Source organism: Rana temporaria, chromosome 2 (genome assembly GCF_905171775.1).
Source record: "Rana temporaria chromosome 2, aRanTem1.1, whole genome shotgun sequence".
Classification (NCBI taxonomy): Eukaryota; Metazoa; Chordata; class Amphibia; order Anura; family Ranidae; genus Rana; species Rana temporaria.
This window is the reverse complement of record NC_053490.1, coordinates 175,396,787-175,419,796: the sequence shown is the minus strand read 5'-3', so window position 1 is coordinate 175,419,796 and position 23,010 is coordinate 175,396,787.

Here is a 23,010-nt window from a genome sequence, read left to right as displayed (position 1 = left end):
GTTATTAGTATTTGTTTGTAAAAAGGTTTTAAGCTATGTTTAATAATGTATTTTGTACAGTAATAAAAACATATTTGTTTTTAACTTTCTACATGTAATGTCTGTGTCGGTACCATAAAATAAAAAATGTCTTCTTCATGTACAAGTTTTGGGGATGTTGGTACCTGTTTAGATTTTTTTTTAACTATCTAGCCCATTTTGCTTTAATGTATCAATAGGTGAATAACACACCTGGAGGCCTTGTTATATATATATATATATATGAAAAAAGGGGTGATATTAATATATATTGTAATATCCAATTCTCCCTTTTCTTCCAATGACCTTGATCCACTCTCCAATGTGTTTGCCCTTGGGAAGGACAAACAAAACACAAAAAAAAAAAAAAAAAATATTTTTTTTCAACTCCTCTTATATTGCCATAAAACGTGTATGGGGACCCAGGTACTGCCCTAGGCCGTGATTTTAATGATGCTTAAAGTGAAACAATAAAAAATAGATATTCCTTTAAATATCATGCCTGGGGGTCCCCTTAATCTGCCTGTAAAGTGTAGAATGTATAGAATATGTGTCTAGTACATCCAGTCCTTCTGCCCTGCTGCCAGGATCCCTTCCTGTCCCAGTACCCGACAATTCAGCTCTGATTAACCACTTCCCACCCAACAAGGTCATATGACACAGTTACAGGCATCATTAATTGCATTTAAAGCACTCTGTCTGATGCATAAGTGCATCCACGGGAAGGCTCCGCAATATCTTTGCGACAAGATGGAACCTCACAATTCCAATCGCGTTCTGCAATCCACCGACCAAAATCTGGTCAAGGTACCCAAAGCAAGATACAAGTCCAAAGGAGAAAGAAGGTTTGCTTTCCAAGGTCCTAGACTATGTAATGCTTTACCAACCAGCATTCGGTTGGAGGAAAACCACCTGGCCTTCAGAGGACGGATCAAAACTCTGCTCTTCTGATGTCAAGAGACAGAAACAACAAGCCCCCAGAGGCGATTTAGTTCGCATGTGCCGCGCTATATAAGTCTTTCATTCATTCATTCATTCATTATGATATCTTCTTTTAGAGCCGGCAATTCCCTTCACCATAAGAACAATCATAGTGGCTGTTTAGCCACTTGATCATCCTCCCTCCCGTCCTCCCTCGCGTCGCCCTTCAGGGCTACTTCCAGCTCACCCCTGTGAACCAGAGAAGGAACTGACTGGCGCCGGATGTTGACCATAGAGATTTCCGATGGGCCAGATGGTCCCCGAAGTCTCTATGATTGTTCGGAGGCCATGAACAATTTTATGATGTCACGTCCAGCCTCTGCATTTAAAAAAAATGCTGCTACCTTGGCTGGGAAGCCAGGATCTTTTTTTTATTTCAAGCTTCCCAGTCTAGAAGTGAGATCTGGGGACTAATTGACCCAAGATCTCACTGTAAAAAGGACCTGTCACCCACTATTTCTATTACAAGGGATGTTTACATTCCTTGTAATAGGAATAAAAGTGATTTAAAAATATTTAAAAAGAAAGCATCAAACAAGAAAAATAAAAGTAAAATTAGCAATAAAAAAATACATATGTAAGTCACACCCACATATGTAACCGACATTCAAACCACACATGTGAGGTATCGGCATGAACGTTAGAGCGAGAACATTTTTTTTGTACTAGACCTCTTCTGTAACTCAAAACATATAGCATGTAAAAAAAAAAAGCGTGACATGTTAGGTATCTATTTAGTCAGCGTAACATCATCTTTCACATTCACATTATGTAAAAAAAATGGGCTAACTTTACGTTTTTTTTTAATGCTTGAAGCTGTTTTTTTTTCCCAAAAAAGCGTTTGAAAAGTTGCTGCGCAAATACCGTGCAAGATAAAAAGATGCAATGACCAACGTTTTATTCTCTAGGGTCTCTGCTAAAAAAAACATATATAATATTTGGGGGTTCTTTGTAATTTTCTAGCAAACAAATGGTCAGAATTGGCCTAGTAGGCAAGTGGTTAATCACAGCTGCATTCCTGAGTACACAAAGAAGGTCTGCAGCAGGAGCTGTCAACAACTTTCTGTGTTTTTTATCTGCTGATCAAATGGATGAACATTGATCTGCAGATGTAGAAAGTTAAAGCAACCCAACAAGTAAAAAAAAAAAATCACTTGTAATTTGTTTTTCTATATTATTAAAAAAAAACAGTTTTTGTTTGCTTTGTTCATTAATGTTTTTACACCTTTTACATATATTTACACGTGTCACATTGAGAAAAAGGGCAAAATTTAAAAAAATAACTTTACTTCAGTTTGGAAGTAGCCAGATTTTGTAGCAAAGTAATGAGCATGTCACAAACAAATCTAAAAAATCCACTCTAACATTGACATTATTACGTCTGGACCTATACTCAAGATCTGCTTTTTTTTTTTTATTCCCCTGCTCACAACTTGGGTATTCAAATGAACATATCTTTACTATCTTCACTGTTTTACTATAAGTAAACATTCCCTTTTTTAATGGAGCATTCAATTTATTAGGTGAAAATTATCATCTTTAAAAACTTCTTTAGTAAGTTATTCTAAATATCTTTTGCTTCCTAATTTGCTGAAACAATAACTTAGATTAGTCTGATTTCATTTGCTGCATGCTTGTTACAGGTTAGTAAAAAATTAAGCAATAAAGTCATAGAATAGGCAAGCCAGCTAAACAACTAGCAGTTTAAAAATTAGGTCAGGCTGGCAACTTGACAGCTTCTCCATATAAAACATTTGCTTGCTTTGATGAAGGCCTAAGGCCGAAATGTGTGAGTATTTTTGGATGATGTTACTGCTGTAATGCTTTAATAAATATTTTCTATGGAAAAGCTGTCAAGTTGCTGGTCTGTACTTTCTATGGATCACTTGTGAGCTTAATTAGCCAGAGCACCGACTACTCTACACACCAACTATACTATATAGAGGTAGAGCTTGGGTGAGGTTTCCTCTTGCTAAAAATGAGGTCAGCCTTGGCAATCTACATATTCTCTTCATTAATATTTTAAATCGCAAACAAATTTTCATTTTAACTGAATACTGAAATATAAAGGTAAAACATGAAAGCAAAACATGTCTTACAGTTAATTTTCTTGAGAAATCAGCTACAACCTAAGTAGAAAAGCCTGTCCCTTGCCAAAATCCTGTAGAGAAGGTTCCTTGGTCTTGGTGTGGAAGCAGTGGTCTCTTTGCAGAGTTATACACTCCCTGCTGAATTAGACCTATAGCACTGCAATCAGAAAAGATTGTGCACCCTGCTGTATAAAGAGCTCAAACTATGATTCAGTAGACAGTGGCCCAGATTCTCAAAGGAGATACAACGGCTTATCTCCAGATACGCCGTCGTATCTCTGAGTCTGAGCCGTCGTATCTATGCGCCTGATTCATAGAATCAGTTACGCATAGATTTGTATTAGATCCGACCGGCGTAAGTCTCTTATGCCGTCGGATCTTAACTGCATATTTACGCTGGCCGCTAGGGGCGTGTACGCTGATTTACACCTAGAAATATGTAAATCAGCTAGATACGCGAATTCACGAACGTACGCCGGCTGACGCAGTACAGATACGCCGTTTACATTAGGCTTTTCCCGGCGTAAAGTTAGCCCTGCTATATGAGGCGTACATGCGGCGTACCAATGTTAAGTATGGGCGTCGTTCCCGCGTCAAATTTTTAATATTTTACGTCGTTTGCGTAAGTCGTCCGTGAATGGGGCTGGACATAATTTACGTTCACATCGAAACCAATACGTCCTTGTGGCGTACTTTGGAGCAATGCACACTGGGATATTCCACAGATGGCGCATGCGCCGTTCGTGAAAAACGTCAATCACAAGTTATTTACATAAAACACGCCCCCCTGTTCCACATTTGAATTAGGCGGGCTTACGCCGGCCTATTTACGCTACGCCGCCGCAACTTACGGAGCAAGTGCTTTGAGAATACTGCACTTGCCCGTCTAAGTTGCGGAGGCGTAGCGTAAACAGGATACGCTACGCCGGAACAAAGATACGCTCTTCTACGAGAATCTGGCCCAGTGTGTGTAACTTCTGCAGAGATGCCACTTCTTCTACACGTAGAGCAAGGGTCCTTTTCTGTAGCATGTTTCTACATTTTATGTGGGGCTGCTTTTGGGAAAAAAAAATATGAGATTTTGCATACCTTTTTGTTTTGAGGATTCAGATGGGATTTAGCTGATTTAAATAAAATGATTAGTTGGTGCTTAATATGCTTTTTCATTTCTGGTGGCTTTTTTGCTCTGATAAATGGCCATAAAAATAGTGACAACAATTAAATGTTTTATATCACTGTTTATATAGCTGTACATACTCTAAACTTTGTAACATATGCTCTGAAGCATTTTTGTATATTACAAGCATTAAATTAAGCTTTGCTGCCTACTCCAGAAATCATTAAAAATATACATCACAGCAATTTCTGAATATATATTCACCCAGATAAATCACTAATGTGGACTCCACACCACATATTTTAATAAGTTGTAGTATCATAGATTGCTCTTAAAATCAAACTAGACAGCCAAGAAAAGGTGAACAGCAGGATATCAGTGTAAAATGATATTATAAATTCTTCAGGGTTAAGCTTCATTTGTCATATTTATATATTCTGTCATGTACAAGCTGATTCCAGACATAGTAATATATATTTGCATAGCAAGCTGCAGCAAAACAGCCACTTACTTTGTCTGCTGGTCACCTTCTTTTACAGTTTTACACTGCTTTGTGTTAAGAAAACAAGGAAACTGCTTAAGAAAACATATGAATGGATGATCAAAAAGACAGGCTGTTGTATAGATAGAGAAATAGGTGGACAGATGAGTAGATAGATAGATAGATAGATAGGTAGATAGATAGATAGATAGATAGATAGATAGATAGATAGATAGATAGATAGATAGATAGATAGATAGATAGATAGATAGATAGATAGATAGATAGATAGTCAATATATCTACATGAATAATTACATTTTGTCTGTATTTCAGATGGACGGTAGTACGTTTTGGTATTTCAGAATATCCTCTAAAGAGCACAGGTGGTTCTAAGATTAGTACAAGAAGAGCTGTCAAAATGATTAATTCACTAATCCACCTTGGCTTGTGAGAGGACATCTGGAAACTTGCACTGTTAGTGGTTTTAGGGAAATATGGGTAAATTAACGCTGCAAAATATATAAGAATTTGCCAAACAAATATTAAAAAGATGAACTGTAACTTTTTAAATGTTATCACTGTGCAATTTATACATTTAATATTAATTATAACTGGGAACAAATTAGTGTTATGAAAAAAATGTCATTTTCAGGATTACTTTTCCTTGGAAACATTCTCTGCTAAACTACTAATTATGGAGCATATAATATACACTACTTATAACATTCCTATAATAAACTATACAATAATCTCAAACCATGAAGTATCACTATGAAGTATTGGTACATGCTTTTAAGCCTAAAATGATAAAGAGACAGCAAACTGGATTTACAATCGTGGATACCAAACAGCCCCTTACATTCACTAAATGCATATTATACATTTATGTGAACAAGTTCCTGTCACACCCTTGTCACAACAATCTTCACAAATTAGTTAGACATGCTCATTCTCTTACAATATGCAAATAAGTCTAAAAGCATGCCAACATTATTTGTAGATTGGTGGTAAATAAATTGCCATGATTAAATAATAAAATAAAAATGTCCAAAGCACTTGTTATTCATACCTCATTTTTTAAGTAATATTGAAATTATGTACAGTAGAACCTGTGGATAGATTAATTATTTTAAAATGGGGATATCAATAAGGCTTGATTTATAATTTATAGATTATGGCTCTAGTAATGTAGAAAAGAAAAGCAAATGTTAGACAAATTGCTCCTTATATGCGATGGGAAAAATGATCCCGGATCACGGTTAAAAAAAATGAGAAAAATGAATTTGAATATATTTTTTTTCTTTAACCACTTCACGCCCGGCTTATAGCAAAATGACGTCCGGGCGGTGGTTTAGTTATCCTGACTGGATGTCATATGACAGCAGGATAAAAGCCACCAGGCGCCCATCAGAGGCTCTTTACATGTGATCAGCCGTGTCCAATCACAATGTAAACAGGAAAAGCCATTGATCGGCTTTTCCTCACTCGCGTCTGACAGACGCTAGTAGAGGAGAGCCAATCGGCTTCTCTCCTGATGGGGAGGTCTGCGTTGATTGTTTATCAGTGCAGCCCCCCCCCCCTCGCGGATGCTCACACTAGACCACGAGGGAAGCCACCAGGACCACCAGGGAAGCCCCCAACATGTCAATGGCCAGGTATGTATACCATGGCCATCAACATATGCAAAAAATATGCACAATAGATGCCAATTAGTGCCCACAAATGGGCTCTGACTGGCAAATTATGGATCAGATCAAACAAGTGATGCCCAGCAATGCCACCCATCAGAGTCATCAGTGCTACCCCTCAGTGCCCATCCATGCCTATTGGTACCCACCTATCAGTGTCTATCAGTGCCCATCCATGCCACCTATAAGTGCCACCCATATGAGTGCCCATAAGTGCCATCTATGAGTGCCCACCAGTGCCACCTATGAATGCCCATCAGTGCTGCATAGCAGTGCCACCTATCGGTGCTCATCAGTGCTGCCTGTCAGTGCCACCTATCAGTGCCCATTATCAGTGCTCATCAGTGCTATTTCATTGGTGCCACCTCATCGGTGCCCATCAGTGCTGCCTTATCAGTGCCCGTAAGTGCAGCCATATCAGTGCCCGTTATTGAAGAATAAAACATACTCATTTACATAAAAAACAGAAACCAAGCAAAACTTATTTATTTAAAAATGTTCTTATTTTTTTATTTGTTGCGCAAAAAATAAAAATCACAGAGGTTATCAAATACCACTAAAAGAAAGCTCTATTTGTCGGAACAAAATGATAAAAAATTGGTTTGGCTACAGTGTAGCATGAGTGAGTGAAAAACTTGTAAAGCGCAACACATGCAAACTGAATCGCCTCTGGGCGCTGTTTCCATTCCATGGGTAAGGCAACCCCTTGACCTCAGAAGAGATGGGTTTTAATCTTTCTCCTGAAGGCCAAGTGGTCCGACTCCAGTCGGATGGTAGTTGGTAGCACATTCCTTGGTCCTTGGACTGCAAATCTTCGATCTCCTTTGGACTTGTATCTGGCTTTGGGTATTTGCAGTAGGTTTTGATTTGTGGATTGCAGCATGCAATTTGGGTTATGGGCTTTAATTTTTTTGCATAGATATTGGGGGGCGTTTCAGTGTATACACTTATGCATTAGGCAGAGTGCCTTGAAGGTGATTCTGTCTTTTACTGGCAACCAATGAAGGGATCTCAGCGAAGGTGAGATTGATTCCCATGTTTTTTTGCCAGTCACTAATCGAGCGGCCGTGTTTTGAACGACTTGCAGACGAGTGATTTGGTATTTGGGGAGTCCTAGATAGAGGGCATTTGCGTAGTCTAGTCTGGAATTGATGATTGTTCCCACCACGACTGTAATGTCCTTTTTCGGGATAAAAGGGGTGAGACGGTGTGGTAGGCACAGCAGATGATGGGAACCGCTGACTACAGACCCTATTTGTGCATCCATTGTCATGTAGGAGTTGAACATAACTCCGAGACTTTTGACTTTGGTGCTAGGGGTGATAGTTTTACCCAGAATGGGCGGGGGAGTCCAAGTTGACGTGGGTTGACTTTTTAGGTTTGCGTGAAACAGGAGAAGTTCTGTTTTTGAACCATTGAGTTTAAGATAACTGGATGTCATCCAGCTATCTATTAGCGAGAGGGATTTCTCTAGTCCAAGAGAATGATCTTTTTCGTTGCAGATGTGGAAATACAGTTGAGTGTCGTCTGCATAGGTGTGGTAAAGTAGCTTCTGGTTCCTGATGATTTCAAAGAGGGGGTGGAGATAGATATTGAACAATACGGGTGACAAGGGAGATCCCTGAGGGACTCCGCATGATACCATACGTTTTTCAGAGGTGAAAGATCCCAGTTTCACTGTTTGTGATCGGTTTTCCAAGAAGGAGGAGAACCAGGGTAAATCACCTTCCGCGACTTTGGCCACTTCAGCTAGCCTAGCTAGCAGTAGTCTGTGGTCTACAGTGTCGAAAGCCACGCTTAGGTCCAACAGGATTAGGAGACAAGATTCTCCTTCATCTGCGGCCTCTAGAACGTCATCCCATATTTTGAGCAGCGCCGTTTCTGTTCCGTGCCCCGGACGGAAGCCTGATTGAAACGTGTCGAGTAATTTATGGATGTCTAAATGCAGTTGTAGCTGTTGTACAACTTCTTTCTCCATTACCTTGGAGAAAACATTTAGACCTGTTATGGGCCTCAGGTTATTTGGGTCTTTGGGGTCAAGGGTGTTTTTTTTTTAGGATAGGTTTTATTGTCCCTTGTTTCAGCCAGGTGGGCACCGTGCCCTCCTTGAATGATTGATTGATGAGCTGCGTGATAGCTGGTGCCAGTATATCGGCACTTTCTTTCAGCAGTTTAGTGGGAAAGATGTCATTGGGCTCTGTGCTGTTACGCAGAGTGCCGATGATGTTTTTGGTGGCATTGATGGAGATGGGTTTTAGAGTGAATTTTGGTGGTTGCGGTGGATTTAAGTTGGTATTTGGTTTGGGATTGGCGGAAGGGTTAATGACGATTCCATTTTGCTGAACACTTTCACCGATTTTTTCAATTTTATTAATAAAATAATCCAACAATTCATTGCAAAATTATTGTGAATCAGAATTGGGGGCCTCTAAACAAGCTGGATTCATAGTCTGCGAAACCAGCTTGAAGAGTTCGCGGGGCCGGTTTAGGGCATTTGCGATGATGTTGGAGAAGTGATTTTTTTTGCCATAAAGATTTCTTTGTGGTATTTCTTTGTTATTGTCTTGTAAATGATGTGGTTTTTATCAGAAGAGTTCCTTTTCCAAGCCGCTTCTGCTCTTCTGCATTCTTGCTTTAGCAACGTCAGCTGGTCGTTAAATCAGCTGGAGTTGTTTTTCTGGATGCAAGTTTTGCGTTTTGGTGCCACCAAGTCTGCTGACTGTAGCAGCGCCTTGTTGATGGCGTCAAGTGTTTCTGTGGCTGTTTGTTTTTGTTAGATTGTTTTTATTTTGTTCCCTAATGTTGTTTTGAAGAGTTCCGAGTGGAGCTTCTTTTGAGATCTAGTCCAGTGATTTGTCACCGGTTTTGTCTTTTTTTTTGGGCTGGTGTTTTTGGTGATTTTGAATTTAATGGCATGGTGATTGGTGATTGTCCGCGCAATTGTCATTCAAATTGTGACAGCACTGAAAGCTGAAAATTGGCTTGGGCAGGAAGGTGTATAAGTGCCTGGTATTGAAGTGGTCTATCTATCTATCTTTTTATGTTCATGATCATGAGTCAACCACACAGGAAGAAAAATGTTTGAGAACTGTCCATTCCTTACCCAATCAATCCTGTTGGAATACTGGAATGAAAAATGCAGAACACTGAAGAATCATTTATACATTGTATATTTTCCAGCAGTAAAATGCATACATTCTACTATGTTACAATGAATTTCACAAATAAATTCAATTTAATAATATGTGGCTGGTTGGGGACAGCATAGTTGTGTACATTAAGGGACTTTTTAGTGTTTTACTTGGTGTCTAATAAAGGTTCTTGTGGTAAAAGCTAAGGAAGCTTAGACCTCTGTAGTGCAATAATTATTTTACTAAACAGAAAATCTGTCTCCCTTTTTGACAACCCTGTGGTGGTGCTTCTTAACTTAATCCATATGTCCAGTAATAGATATTGCAAGTCACTACTAAAGCATGTACTGAATGCTGCTTGGGCCTTCTTCCCCAGTATGTGTAAAAGCCAACCTCCACCTATTCCTAAAAGGTTCACCAGGGTAAAGGATATCCAACACATGGAGCACTTGACTTCTGCTCTTAGAAACAAATGAGAAGCATAACACACTATGGCTCCTTGGGACTTGTTTTACTATTTAGATGAATGTTTATCATCTCTCAATGTTTCACCAGGGTAAAGGATATCCAACATATGGAGCACTTGACTTCCGCTTTTTAGGTAACTTTAGGTGCAAACTACAGAGAACACTTGCAGTATACACTAAGTAGGTTTAGGTGCAAACTACAGAGCACAAGTGCAGTACACACCAAGTAGCTTTAGGTGCAAACTACAGAGCACAAGTGCAGTACACACCAAGTAGCTTTAGGTGCAAACTATAGAGCACAAGTGCAGTACACACCAAGTAGCTTTAGGTGCAAACTACAGAGCACACTTGCAGTGTACACTAAGTAGGTTTAGGTGCAAACTACAGAGCACAAGTGCAGTACACACCAAGTATGTTTAGGTGCAAACTACAGCGCACAAGTGCAGTAAACACCAAGTAGGTTTAGGTGCAAACTACAGAGCACAAGTGCAGTACACACCAAGTAGCTTTAGGTGCAAACTACAGGGCACAAGTGCAGTACACACCAAGTAGGTTTAGGTGCAAACTACAGAGCACAAGTGCAGTAAACACGAAGTAGGTTTAGGTGCAAACTACAGAGCACACTTGCAGTATACACTAAGTAGGTTTAGGTGCAAACTACAGAGCACAAGTGCAGTACACACCAAGTAGCTTTAGGTGCAAACTACAGAGCACACGTGCAGTACACACCAAGTAACTTTAGGTGTAAACTACAGAGCACACAGGCAATACACCACGTGAGAATACTGCAGCTAGCACAATCAACTGCCTGACAGTAAATTAGGAAGAACTGATATAGCTAAACTATACAGTGTATAAATATATGTACAACACCTGGGATGTATATATATCCTCTACACACTGTAACTTAAACTGACTAGCCTGCCTGCTCTATCTACCTAGAAAAAAAGACACTCTCTCTCTCTCTCTAGGACTGATCTCTAACCAGCGCCGCAACACACTACACAAGGCCGCCCTGCAGGCGGCCTTTTATATTGTGGGGCGTGTACTAAAGCCCTGAGCCATAATTGGCCAAAGCCACCCTGGTTTTGGCCAATTACGGCTCTCTGTACTGACGGCGCTGTGATTGGCCAAGCATGCGGGTCATAGTGCATGCTTGGCCAATTAACAGCCAGCAATGCCGCAGTGAATTATGGGTCGTGACGCGTCACTCGAATTTGGCGCGAATGGCCCGTAACATTCGTCTTATGACAAACGATTGAACATACGATGTTCGAGTCGAACATGGGTTCAACTTGAACACAAAGCTCATCCCTAGGTGGTACATGACACCATACAGGTTGTCCAATATATTAAAAGACTCCACACACAGATGCTGGAGATTGTGTAATCAAATAGGTAACCTGCACCATGGTTAATGGAACTGCCCTTGCATAACACCATTCTGGAAAAACATAGCTATAATAATTAGCAAACTCACAGGTCATTATAAACCATTGACTCTGGAACTAGCCCTGTTGATATAAGCTTAGAAACATACCATGTTACAGTCAGGACAGTAATGCTCACATTTTATTTGCAGCTAGGATGTCTCTTGCTAGTAAATGGAAGACCCCTGCACTTCCCACATCAAGAGACATAAAAAAAGGTAAATACACAGTGCCAGTATTAAAAATTATTGGTGTGCAAAAAGTTTATAGTGCCACAATTTATAAGGGTTTGGATGGTTTTGCAATAAGCACTTTGTCACAAATGTTCTGATCATTTTTAATTGGCATGAATTATCTTCACCATACTTTTTAATTTGTTGCACTAAATACTAGGATTATTGCAACATTTAAGGAGATTGTTTTTAATGAGTGTTGTAATTTATTAAGGATATATTTAATGCAATTGAATTTATTTGGAATAGTGCACCACCCCCTTTTCATTATTTTGTTTTTTCAAGTGAGTGAGCAGTTTTTTGGTGGTAGTAGTAGTTCCCCATTTAACAATTAGTTCACAAATCACTCCCATATCAGTGCATTATGTTTACTTATTATGTTTCTATCAAATTTCTTGAAGTCCTAACATGCCAAGACAGTACAAATACCCCCCCCCCACAAAATGACACCTTTTTTGAAAGTAGACAGTCCAAGGTATTTAGTAAGAGGCATAGTGAGTTTTTTGAAGTTGTAATTTTTTCCCCAAATTTTGGGGAAAATTAAGAAATTTAATGTGTTTTTATTCACAAAAATATCATATTAACGTAATTTCTCACACACGACATAGGCATACTTGCAACTACACCCTAAAACATATTCTGCTACTCCTCCTGATTATAGCGATACCACATTTGCAAGTCTTTTTTACAGCATAACCACATAGAGAGACCCAACATCCAAGTAGCACCTTCAGGCATTATCCACTTTAAGACCAGGCCTTCTCCTGACACTTTTTGTTTTTAAGTAAAAATCTATATTTTGGCTATAAAACTATTTAGAACTCCCAAACATTGTATTTTTTTTAGCAAAGGCTCTAGAAAATTAAATGGTGGGTTTTGCAAATTTTTATTTCACACGGTATTTGCGCAGCAGTTTTTCTAACACAATTTCACATACTAAGGCAAAATTGCACTTTAATGAATTTTAATGAACACAAACTTAATATAATACCATTTTTTTTCTTAACATATAAAATTTGTTGTACGCCGAGTAAATAGATACCAAATATATCACGTTTTAAAATGTTGTACACTTGTGAAATGGCGCCAAACTTCGGTAATTAAAAATCTCCATAGGCGGTGATTTATAACCCTTTCTAGGTCTAGTGCTAGAATTATTGCTCTCACTATGACATTTGCAGCAATGCCTCATATGTGTGGTGCGATCACTATTACGTATGGTATAAGACCAACATGTGCATTCACCTTTACATGCGAGCAATGGGGGTTGGGGGGCGCGTTTAAATTATTTATTTATCGTGGGACACTGGTACAATGTGACAGATGTTTTTGTGCACTTGTACACTATGACAGATGTTGATCGTCCACCGGCAGACACCGACTGACCAATGATCAGCTATACAGAGAATGTGACAGGCTGCAGCATTCCCCTCTTACCCCTTCCGCACACTGATCTTTCACTGAGCTCAGCAGGTAGAACCAACACAGAGACACGTGTCTCTGTTTGCACTAATACTGGATAGTGCATAATCTGCTGCAGCTCTGCATAGAGACCAATTAGATTCCATTAGGTAGATTCACAAAGAGTTAGGCCGGCTTATCAGTAGATAAGCCGACCTAACTCTGAATCTACGCCGGCGTTTGTTTAAGTGTATTCTCTAACAGAGATACACTTAAACAAAGCTAAGATAGGCCGACTTGCGCCGTTCTATCTTAGCTTGCAATGTTTCTGTTGGCCGCTAGATGGCGCTTCCATTGCGGCCGGGGTAGATTATGTAAATGAGGGAATACGCCGATTCACGAACGTACGCCAGGCCTACGCCGTCGATTAACATCGTTTCCGTAAGGCCTTAGGCGGCCTAAAGTTATTCCACCTATGAGGTGGAATAACAATGTTAAAGTATGGCCGCCGTTCCCACCGCGAGGTTCAATTTTTTTACGTTGTTTGTTTAAGTCGTCCGCGAATCGGGAGTTACGTCGTTTACGTCCGCGTCAAAATCAATAGGCCCGTACGGCCTACTTAGCCGCAATGCGCACTGGGAAATGTAGTCGCCCGGCGCATGCGCAGTGTCCAAAAATTTCAAAAAACGTGAGGTCAAGCCTCATTTCCATACAACACGCCCCCCTCCAAGTCATTTGAATTAGGCGCCCTTACGCTCGCTCGTTTTAGGCTACACCACCGCAGATTAGCAGGTAAGTAGATTGTGAATCACTACTAGCCTAACTAATCTACGGCAGTGTAGCCTAAAAAGGCTAGGCTAGGCCGCCCTAAAGTTAGGCAGATGTGTGTGAATCTACCTACATGTTTTTATCGCCACTGAAGTGGTGGTGTCTACTTCAGTCATTTCTGGCTACCAAGGGGCATTGGCCAGGTATGTTATATAGGTATATATAACATACATCATATATTGGTCCACGCTGGACTAATGTAACTATGTATAACATATTAATGTCTGGAACTGGTTTTTAAGCTTCAATTAAATTTTGTGGTTTAGTTTACATCTACTTTAAAAAAAAACTATGATTAAGTCCTTTAAATTGCAGTGCTGCTGTCTACATACACAGATCTGTACTCAAAAAAATCATTTTAAGGACCAATATCTGTTTACAACAATTGATTTGTTGCTATCTCTTCAACTGTTAAAACCTTGACTACTTTATTTCTACGATCTGGTGTCTCCATCCTCAAGTAGTCCATTTTTTTTTTAATTAACGGATTTGCTGTCTCTGCCTCTGTTTGTAGAAAAGGCCTTTTGAGGAAAAAGTTTAGGAAATAAATTGATAAATAATGTTTAACATATAAAAATAATGTTGGCTGTTGGAAATATGTTAATGTGGGACCTACGCAATTGAATACCCCTCACCATCCTTCCTAGCTGCCTTAATTTTTATACAGGTTGCATTGTCATCCATGTCTGTGTTTGCTTGACTAGGGCAGGAATTCCCTACAAGGAAAAATACATTTAAAATGTAGGAAAAAAATGTAAATAAAATTGAACAAGCTGAAGTTAGAATCTGACTGGCTAACATGCACAGCTGCACCAGATGTTACACTCTCCAGTTTTAGTTAATCAGCCCCAATGTATTTGCACGACACATGGGAAGAGAAAGAACACCTTGAATCAAACCAGTATTGTATCTATGCAGGACAAAAAAAAGTTGTATTTAATTCCCACCTCCCTGCAGAGCGTATTCAACTTTCTTTTGCATCATTCTGATTGGCTGCTGGGAGCAAAAGAAAAAAATATCAAGCACATCTGGGTATTAAGGATCATATATGCAAGAAAAACTTTTAATAGCAAATGAAAATAAATAAATAAATCAAGTGCAAATTGCAGAAACACATAACAATGAACAGGATTCACATTTTACCAATTTACTGCATCCAGAATTGAGGTTGAGCATGGATTAAAAAAGAACAAATCTCATTTGCAATTTGGGAAAAAAATGGAGGAATGTGTCTGTTTCCTTTATAGCAACCTACTACCAATATTGCACTCTTTGGGGCAGATCCACAGACAGAGTACGACGGCGTATCTACTGATACGCTGGCGTACTTTCAAATTACCTGCGTCGTATCTTTAGTTTGAATCCTAAAACCAAGATACGATGGCATCTGGGTTAGATCCGACAGGCGTACAGCTTCGTATGCCTTCAGATCTTAGATGCAATACTTTGGCATCCGCTGGGTGGAGTTCTCATCGTTTTCCGCGTCGGGTATGCAAATTAGCTATTTCCAACGATCCACGAACGTACGCGTGGCCGTCGCATTCTCTTACGTCGTCTCTAGTCGGCTTTTTCCAGCGTATAGTTAAAGCTGGTATTTTGCGACGTATAGTTAGAATTGCCATGTTAAGTATGGCCGTCGTTCCCGCGTCGAAATTTGATTTTTTTTTTTTTTTCGTAAGTCGTCCGTGAATTGGGATGGACGTAATTCATGTCTAAGTTAAAAAAATTACGTTGTTGCGACGTCATTTAGCGCAATGCACGGCGGGAAATTTAGAAACGGAGCATGTGCAGTTCATTCATTCATTAAATGAAACATTCCCCCTAATCGCCGATTTGAATTCTGCGCCGTTACGCCGCTTGAGATACACTACGCCGCCGTAACTTATGGCGCAAATTCTTTGGGGATTCGAACCATCAAAAAGTAAGTTACAGCGGCGTAGCGTATCTCACATACGCTGCGCCGATCTAAATGTATGTGAATCTACCCCTATAGCCTTAGAACTTAGGTCAGGGGGCTTTAAATGGCCTTCATGGAGGCGTTGTTATATCTCTGCACCCAACTTAAAGGTGTGGTTTCCAGCAAGTATTTGCAGTGTGTGTTAGAGTGGATAGGAAAGCTGACAATATTTTTCTGCTATACAGTGTTAAATACAGTACTATATAGCACTGGATTGTGCTGCATTGATGGGATACATATTATTGTGCACTCCCCTCCCCATTGGTCACCTCAAATAGACCCAACATTTATTTCTAGGACTACCATTTTGTGTGGGCCAGCAGCAGCCTAAGTTCCCCCCCACACCCCAATCCCCCTCCCCCTTGGAGTTTTTATTTTTAGTTTTTTTTGGGGGGGAGGGTTCTTTATTTGATATATTAATACTTTATTAATTTCTATTAGGGTAAAAAACAGTAAACAATAATGGTGAAAAAAGCCTTAAAATGAGAACATCAAAAAGGAAATACATACAGGAATTGGCAAGTTGCTAAATAGTTTTTGTTATTTTTGTTTTGGGGTTTAATACCAATTAAATTTAGGCAATTCCAAAATATCAAGCAGCCCTACTTAACTCCTATGCCCTGTACACACGATCGGTTCGTCTGATGAAAATGGACCGTTTTCATCGGACGAACCGATCGTGTGTGGGCCCCATCTGTTTGTTTTCCATCGGTGAAAAAAAATAGAACCTGTTTTAAATTTTTCTTATGGTTAAAAACCGATAGAAAAAAACGATCGTCTGTGGGGAAATCCATTAAAAATCCATGCATGCTCAGAATCAAGTCGACGCATGCTCGGAAGCATTAAACTTAATTTTTCTCAGCACGTCGTTGTGTTTTACGTCACCGCGTTGGACACGATCGGATTTTTAACCGATGGTGTGTAGGCAAGACTGATGAAAGTCAGCTTCATCAGATATCTGATGAAAAAATCCATCGGTCCGTTTTCATCAGACGAACCAATCGTGTGTACAGGGCATTAACATACCTTTATAACACTAAACTTACCCCACTTGTACAGGATACTTCGCCTACTCCAGAGCTTGAGCAGCCAAACTAAACCCAAACAGATCTTTCACTAAAAGTTACTACTTCTACTGCTGTGACAGGAATAGTTCTGTCTTTTTAATAGTATGTACAGTACAGCAAAAGTATTGCATATAGTGTGTATACATATATCCCAATGATTTCAAAAAATGAAGCTCTTCGATTTCTATTTATTAGATAGTGGAATTCCATAAAATGCAATTATTTTAAGAAGATGGCTTCCATTGTTGTTGATTAATTAATTGCAAAAATATTACCAAATATATCTTGATATGATTTGCAACAAGCTTTAATAGGAAACATACAGTGCAACATCACACATCCATAAAGCTGGAAAGAATCAAGCATTTCTCCTAAATGCAGACATGTCAATGTCCAGATTCTCCACCTGGTTGGATAGTAATTAATATTATTATTATTCAGGATATACATTATATAGCTTCAACAGTTTGTGCAGTACTTTACAAAATATAAGGAGACATCACAGTTACAATCCAATTCAAAACAAGAGGGTTAAGATAGTCAGGAGATTTTAAAGCATAAATCCATATAGCAATTGTGATTTATTTGTTTCACAGCAATCACCGTGACCACAAACTTATCCCACAAATCAACGTGAACAGGAAAATTGCATTTTTCTCACAATTGATTATAAGCGTGAAGTTGGTAAGAAAGACAGTGTATAGAGTGTGCTACAAATCCTCATAATAGCAAAAATGTAAATAATAATCTGCCCTTAAGTACTGTATATATCCAGTATTAAATAGTATCCATGTATGGAGCTTTGCTTGCAACATGCATGCAATCACCCACACTGGCAATGAGCAGCAAGTCTGGATGCAAAAAAAATTACTTTTTACAGATTCTTTTTTTGTTCTACATTACTGAATTGATGTAACAACTTTTTTATATATGCAGTTCAATTTCTTACTTTTAATTGTGTTTTTTTTGTTCATGTTAAATACATACTCACTTCTTTTCATCATCTTGGGCTAAACTCATTTGTATATGCACTGCTTCCTGGCCTTATGGGCACATTGCAAAATCATTTCACACATTTCCAATAGTGTTCATCAGTCATAAAATACAAATGTGGAAATGTGCAATCTGAAAAGACATTCTGAAAATTTTACAATTACATTGAGAGCTAAACCAAGGGATTAAATCATGGTAGCTACAGTAAGTATTAATTTAGTTAATAAACAGCTATCTCTAAGAAATAACACCCCCTGTGTCTTTTTTAGAAGGATTTATAACATGCATGGGACATTTTCAAAAATGAGCATTCCCTTAAAAATGGAAATGTTGGAGTATAAAGTTATAAAAAGACTTCTTAAAATATATAGCTTGCATTGCTATATAGTGGGACTGATTTGGTTGGTGAATGCCAGAAAAAACATTATTATGTATATGAACTAGTTGTTGAGCTAAAACCAGCAAAACTAGGCACAATAATGCAAAACACATCAATATTAGTGGTCTTGTTCAAAGTGGCTCACAGCACAGCTAAACCCGTGCAGTTAAACTAATAGATAGGTTTTATGAAAAAGCTATTATTGGAAAAGTTACTGAAACTCATGTAGTTCATACAAAAAAAAGCAACTGTTTATGGCTTAAAGGGTTTGTAAAGGAAAACAAAATGTTTCCCTAAATAGCTTCCTTTACCTTAGTGTAGTCCTCCTTCACTTACCTCATCCTTCGATTTTGCTTTTAAATGTCCTTATTTCTTCTGAGAAATGCTCACTTCCTGTTCTTCTGTCTGTAACTCACCACCATAATGCAGGGCTTTCTTCCTGGTGTGGAGAAAGCCTCATGAAGGGGGAGGGGGCGAGCAGGAGTGTCAGGACGCCCACTAACACACAGCTCCTCTCTCTATCTGCAAAGTAGAGAGTGTCATGACTTGCCTGCTCGCCCCCTCCCTCCCCCTCAAGAGGCTTTCTCCACACCAGGAATAGTGTTGCTCACGAATATTCGCATTGCGAATATTCGACTCGAATATAGCATATTCGAGAAATCGCGCTATATTTCGAAATTCGCGGTGAATATTCACAATTCCGAATATTCGATTTTTTACAATTTTTTTTTTAAAACAGATCACATCCTAGATATCTCCATCGACGTCTAAAAGCATTGCTGGTATCATTAGAGACCCTGGGCCGAGTAGCTGAAGCGTTCATTGAATTTTCCAGAAAGATCGCAATGCGATTATTCGGCAAACGCAATATCGCGCGATTACTTTCCTCGCCCCGATCTTCCGCATCAGAGCGATTTTTACAGTTTCATTTTTAAAACAGATCACATCCTAGTGATCTCCATAGACGTCTAAAAGCATTGCTGGTATGATTAGAGCCATTGGGCCGATTAGCTGAAGCGATCATTTTATATTGCCGAATATTCGCAATGCGAATATTCGGCAATAGGAATATTGCGCGATTATTTGCTCCGCCCTTTTGCATCAGAGCCAATCAGAGTTCTCCTTCCACACTCGTCAGAGGTTAGCAACCAATAGGAACCTGCCTGCATGGACATTATATAAGCTCACTCCCAGCACCATTTCATTGCAGATTCAGAAGCTGGCTATAGAGTGTGGAGGCTGTTTCTGTGTTCCTGTTTTCCTGTGTCTTTGTTCCTGATTGATTTAGATCATCACCAGCATTGCTATTTAGTGATTCCAGTGGATCTTTTCCAGTATATCAACTGCTTTTTTCAAAGCAATAGACCCAAGAGCTTTTTTCAAAGCTACGTTTTGTGCTGTTTTGTGCTGTTTTGTTCATTTGTGTTACTGTTTGATCCTGCAATCCTCGCTGTTCAGTGATATTTGCTAGAGATTTCAGAACACATTTTGCTGAGCTTTCTAAAAGAGCTTTTCTAAAAGCTAAGTTTTGTTCATCTTGTGTTACTGTTAGATCTTGCAGGTTCGCTGTTCAGTGATATTTGCTAGGCATTCTCAGTTCACATTTTGTTTAGTTTTTCCTAAAGAGCTTTTCTAAAAGCTAAGTTTTGTGTTCAGTTTAGTTAAATTTTGTGTAGTAAGTGTACACACTGTTAGTGTACATTTATTTCATCTAGCTTAGCTTAGTGTGTGTTTAGTGTCTGTGTTTTGTGTTTAAAAAAAAAAAAAAAAAAAAAGTTAGTGTTTGTTTAGTGCTTTTTTTTTTTCTTTAATTTTGTAGTCCTTGTCTGGTGTACTACTTTTCTTATAGTTTAGTAGCTGTCTGTGTACGTCTTTGTCTGCGTGCCTGTCTTGTAAAAAATACACAAAAACACATTTTGTTCACATTTTCCCCCCCCAATAAAGTTTACCCCCCCCACACACATATCAGCAATAATGAGCGGCATCCGTGGCCGTGGCAGCAGGGGTAGGGGAGTTACTCCCAGTGCTGGATCGCTGCCAGCACGGGGTACCTCTCGTGCCCCTACTAGTGGTAGAGGATCGGGTGCAAGGGGAGTACGCCTGATCCGGGAGTTCTTCCCATCGGGCAGCCGCCCGATATTGCCATCTCAGGCTCAAGTAGTGGTGGACTACATGGGGCACAGCAGTGCCACTGAGTCGTCGGTCCCGACTCACAGTAGTACCACCATTACACCGGTGCCTGTAGTACCCCCCCCCAGCCCCCAAGAGTCCAGCATCTTACTGTTCGACAGCGACAGTGAGAGGGATCTCTTGGGGGAGGCCATGCATCAGGCAGACCTCCAGCTCTGTCCTGATGGTCAGGACCTTTTTGAAGGGATGGATGAGGAGGATGGGATACCTGCTGGCAGTATCCCAGAGACATCCCTTCAAACTGGTGCTGCTGTTTTGGTGCAGGAAACAGCAGCACCTAGTCAGACCCAGGCGTGGGTGAGGGGACAGCGGAGCCAGGCTAGAGGCTCCATGTCAGGTGGTTCCCTCAGACCAACACATTTCAGCCCTTGGTCTGACATCTCTGGGGGCGAAGAGGGTGACCCATCATGGTTGCCATCTGAAGCGTCGGCTCACTACGTCAGTGACGACGGGGAAGGTAGGCACCCTGGTGAAACGGTGCGCCAGGTCACCACCAGGGAGACCATCGTCAGGGTCTCCACTGGTGATGGCAGCAGGAGGTGTCAGGAGGAGGAGCAGCAGCAGCAGCAGCAGCAGGCAGCTCCACCTGTGCGCACCGAGTCCCAGCAGGTGCAAGTAAGCGTCACCCCATCTGACAGGAGGGCGGTGCTGAAGTCACCTGTCTGGAATTACTTTACCCTGGTGGCAGACAACCCTACCGTGGCCATCTGCCGGATTTGTAAAGTGAGGGTGAAGAGAGGGAAGTGTTTGGCTCGGGTGGGTACCACAGCCCTGAACCAGCACCTGAGGATAAACCACTGGGCGGTGTATGACGAGATGAAGCGTGGTGGTGGTAGCAGCGCCACCACCACAAGTGAGCAGGGTACAGCAGCCCCTGCCACATCTTCATCTCTTTCCAGCAGGTCATGCCCCCCCGCTCCCTCTAGTAGAGGTACTGGTACCGGCAGCCAGACCTCTACTTCCACAGAACCCTCCACGTCTGTGTCCCGCACTGCCGTCCGGCGCCAGGCGTCGATTTCAGACGCCTTTGACCGCACCACTCCCTTCCCCCCTGGAGACCGACGTGTGCGTTCCCTCAATGGGCTCCTGGCAAGGGTTATTGCCCAACATCTGCTGCCCTTCAACATAGTTGACAGCAACCCCTTCAGGCAGATGTTGGAGCAGGCCCAACCCCAATGGCGTGTCCCCAGCTGCCATTTCTTTGCCAGGACTGGTGTCCCTGCCCTACACCAGCACATTGTGCAGAATGTAACCCTGTCGCTGGATCACGCTGTCAGCGACAGGGTTCATCTGACAATGGATGGCTGGACCAGCAGGCATGGGCAGGGGCGCTACATCAGCTTCACGGCCCATTGGGTTTCCCTCCGAGGCGTCGGTGAGGGATCGGCGGCAACCGATCTTGTGGTGCCGCCCCGGGGTGTCCAGGGGAGAACTGCTGGTCTCCCTCAAGCCACTGTCTCCGCAGCTGCTGAGCCTCCCAGCAAGCGCCCCCGTAGCTACTCAAGTGTGGGGCACGTGCGCTGTCAGGCCGTGCTCCAGCTTGTTAGTTTAGGGGACCGGAGACACACTGGAGAAGAAGTGCTGAAAGCACTTCAGGCTCAGGTCCAGAAGTGGCTGACACCCCGAAGGCTCCAGGCAGGTATGGTTGTCTGCGATAACGGCAGCAACCTACTCGCCGCCCTTAGTGCTGGCAGTCTGACCCACGTGCCCTGTCTGGCACATGTCCTCAACCTGGTGGTGCAGAAGTTCCTGCGCACTTATCCAGGGTTGAGTGACATTGTGGCAAAGGAGCGTAGGATTGCCAGCCACTTCAGGCGCTCCCCAACCGCTACCGCGTCCCTGTCCAAGTTGCAGCGGAAGTACAATCTGCCCCTTCACAGGCTGATTGTGGACAGTGTGACGCGGTGGAACTCCACCCTCCACATGCTGAAGAGGTTGTGGGAGCAGCAAAGGGCGGTGAGGGAGTACCTGATGGAACTAGGCACTGAGAGGGCTTCACCACAACTCCCTTTCATCGCCTGTGCGCAGTGGGGGCAGATAAACCAGGTCTGCCAAGTGTTGTCCTCCTTCGAGCAGGCGACCAAGATGGTCAGCAGTGAGCAAATCGGCCTCAATAGCGTGCTGCCAATAGTGTTCATGCTGGAGAGGACACTAGATCGCCTGCTCGAGGCTGGGGAGAGTGCCTTGGTGGAGCAGGAGGAGTCAGCAATGCTCCACCGAGACCAGGGCCAGGACGAGGAGGAGGAGGAGGAGGATGATGATGAAGAGGAGGAGGAGGTGGTTGCTGGTGTCGTCCCGGAGTCAGGGCCTGGTCAGGAGGGAGAGCCGGTGTTGGGGGCACCGATAGTCCGGGGGTTGGGCATGTCTGAGTTTGACCAGCAGCGCCTCAGGGATGAAGAGTCGCACCTCATTCACCTGGCCAGCATTGAGGAGTCACAGCGGGCTGTGCTCTTCCCCATGGCTGCCCACATGCTGAGATGCCTCAGGAGGGACCCCCGGGTTAAGACCATCAAGACGAGGGATGATTTCTGGATGGCCACCCTTTTGGATCCCAGGT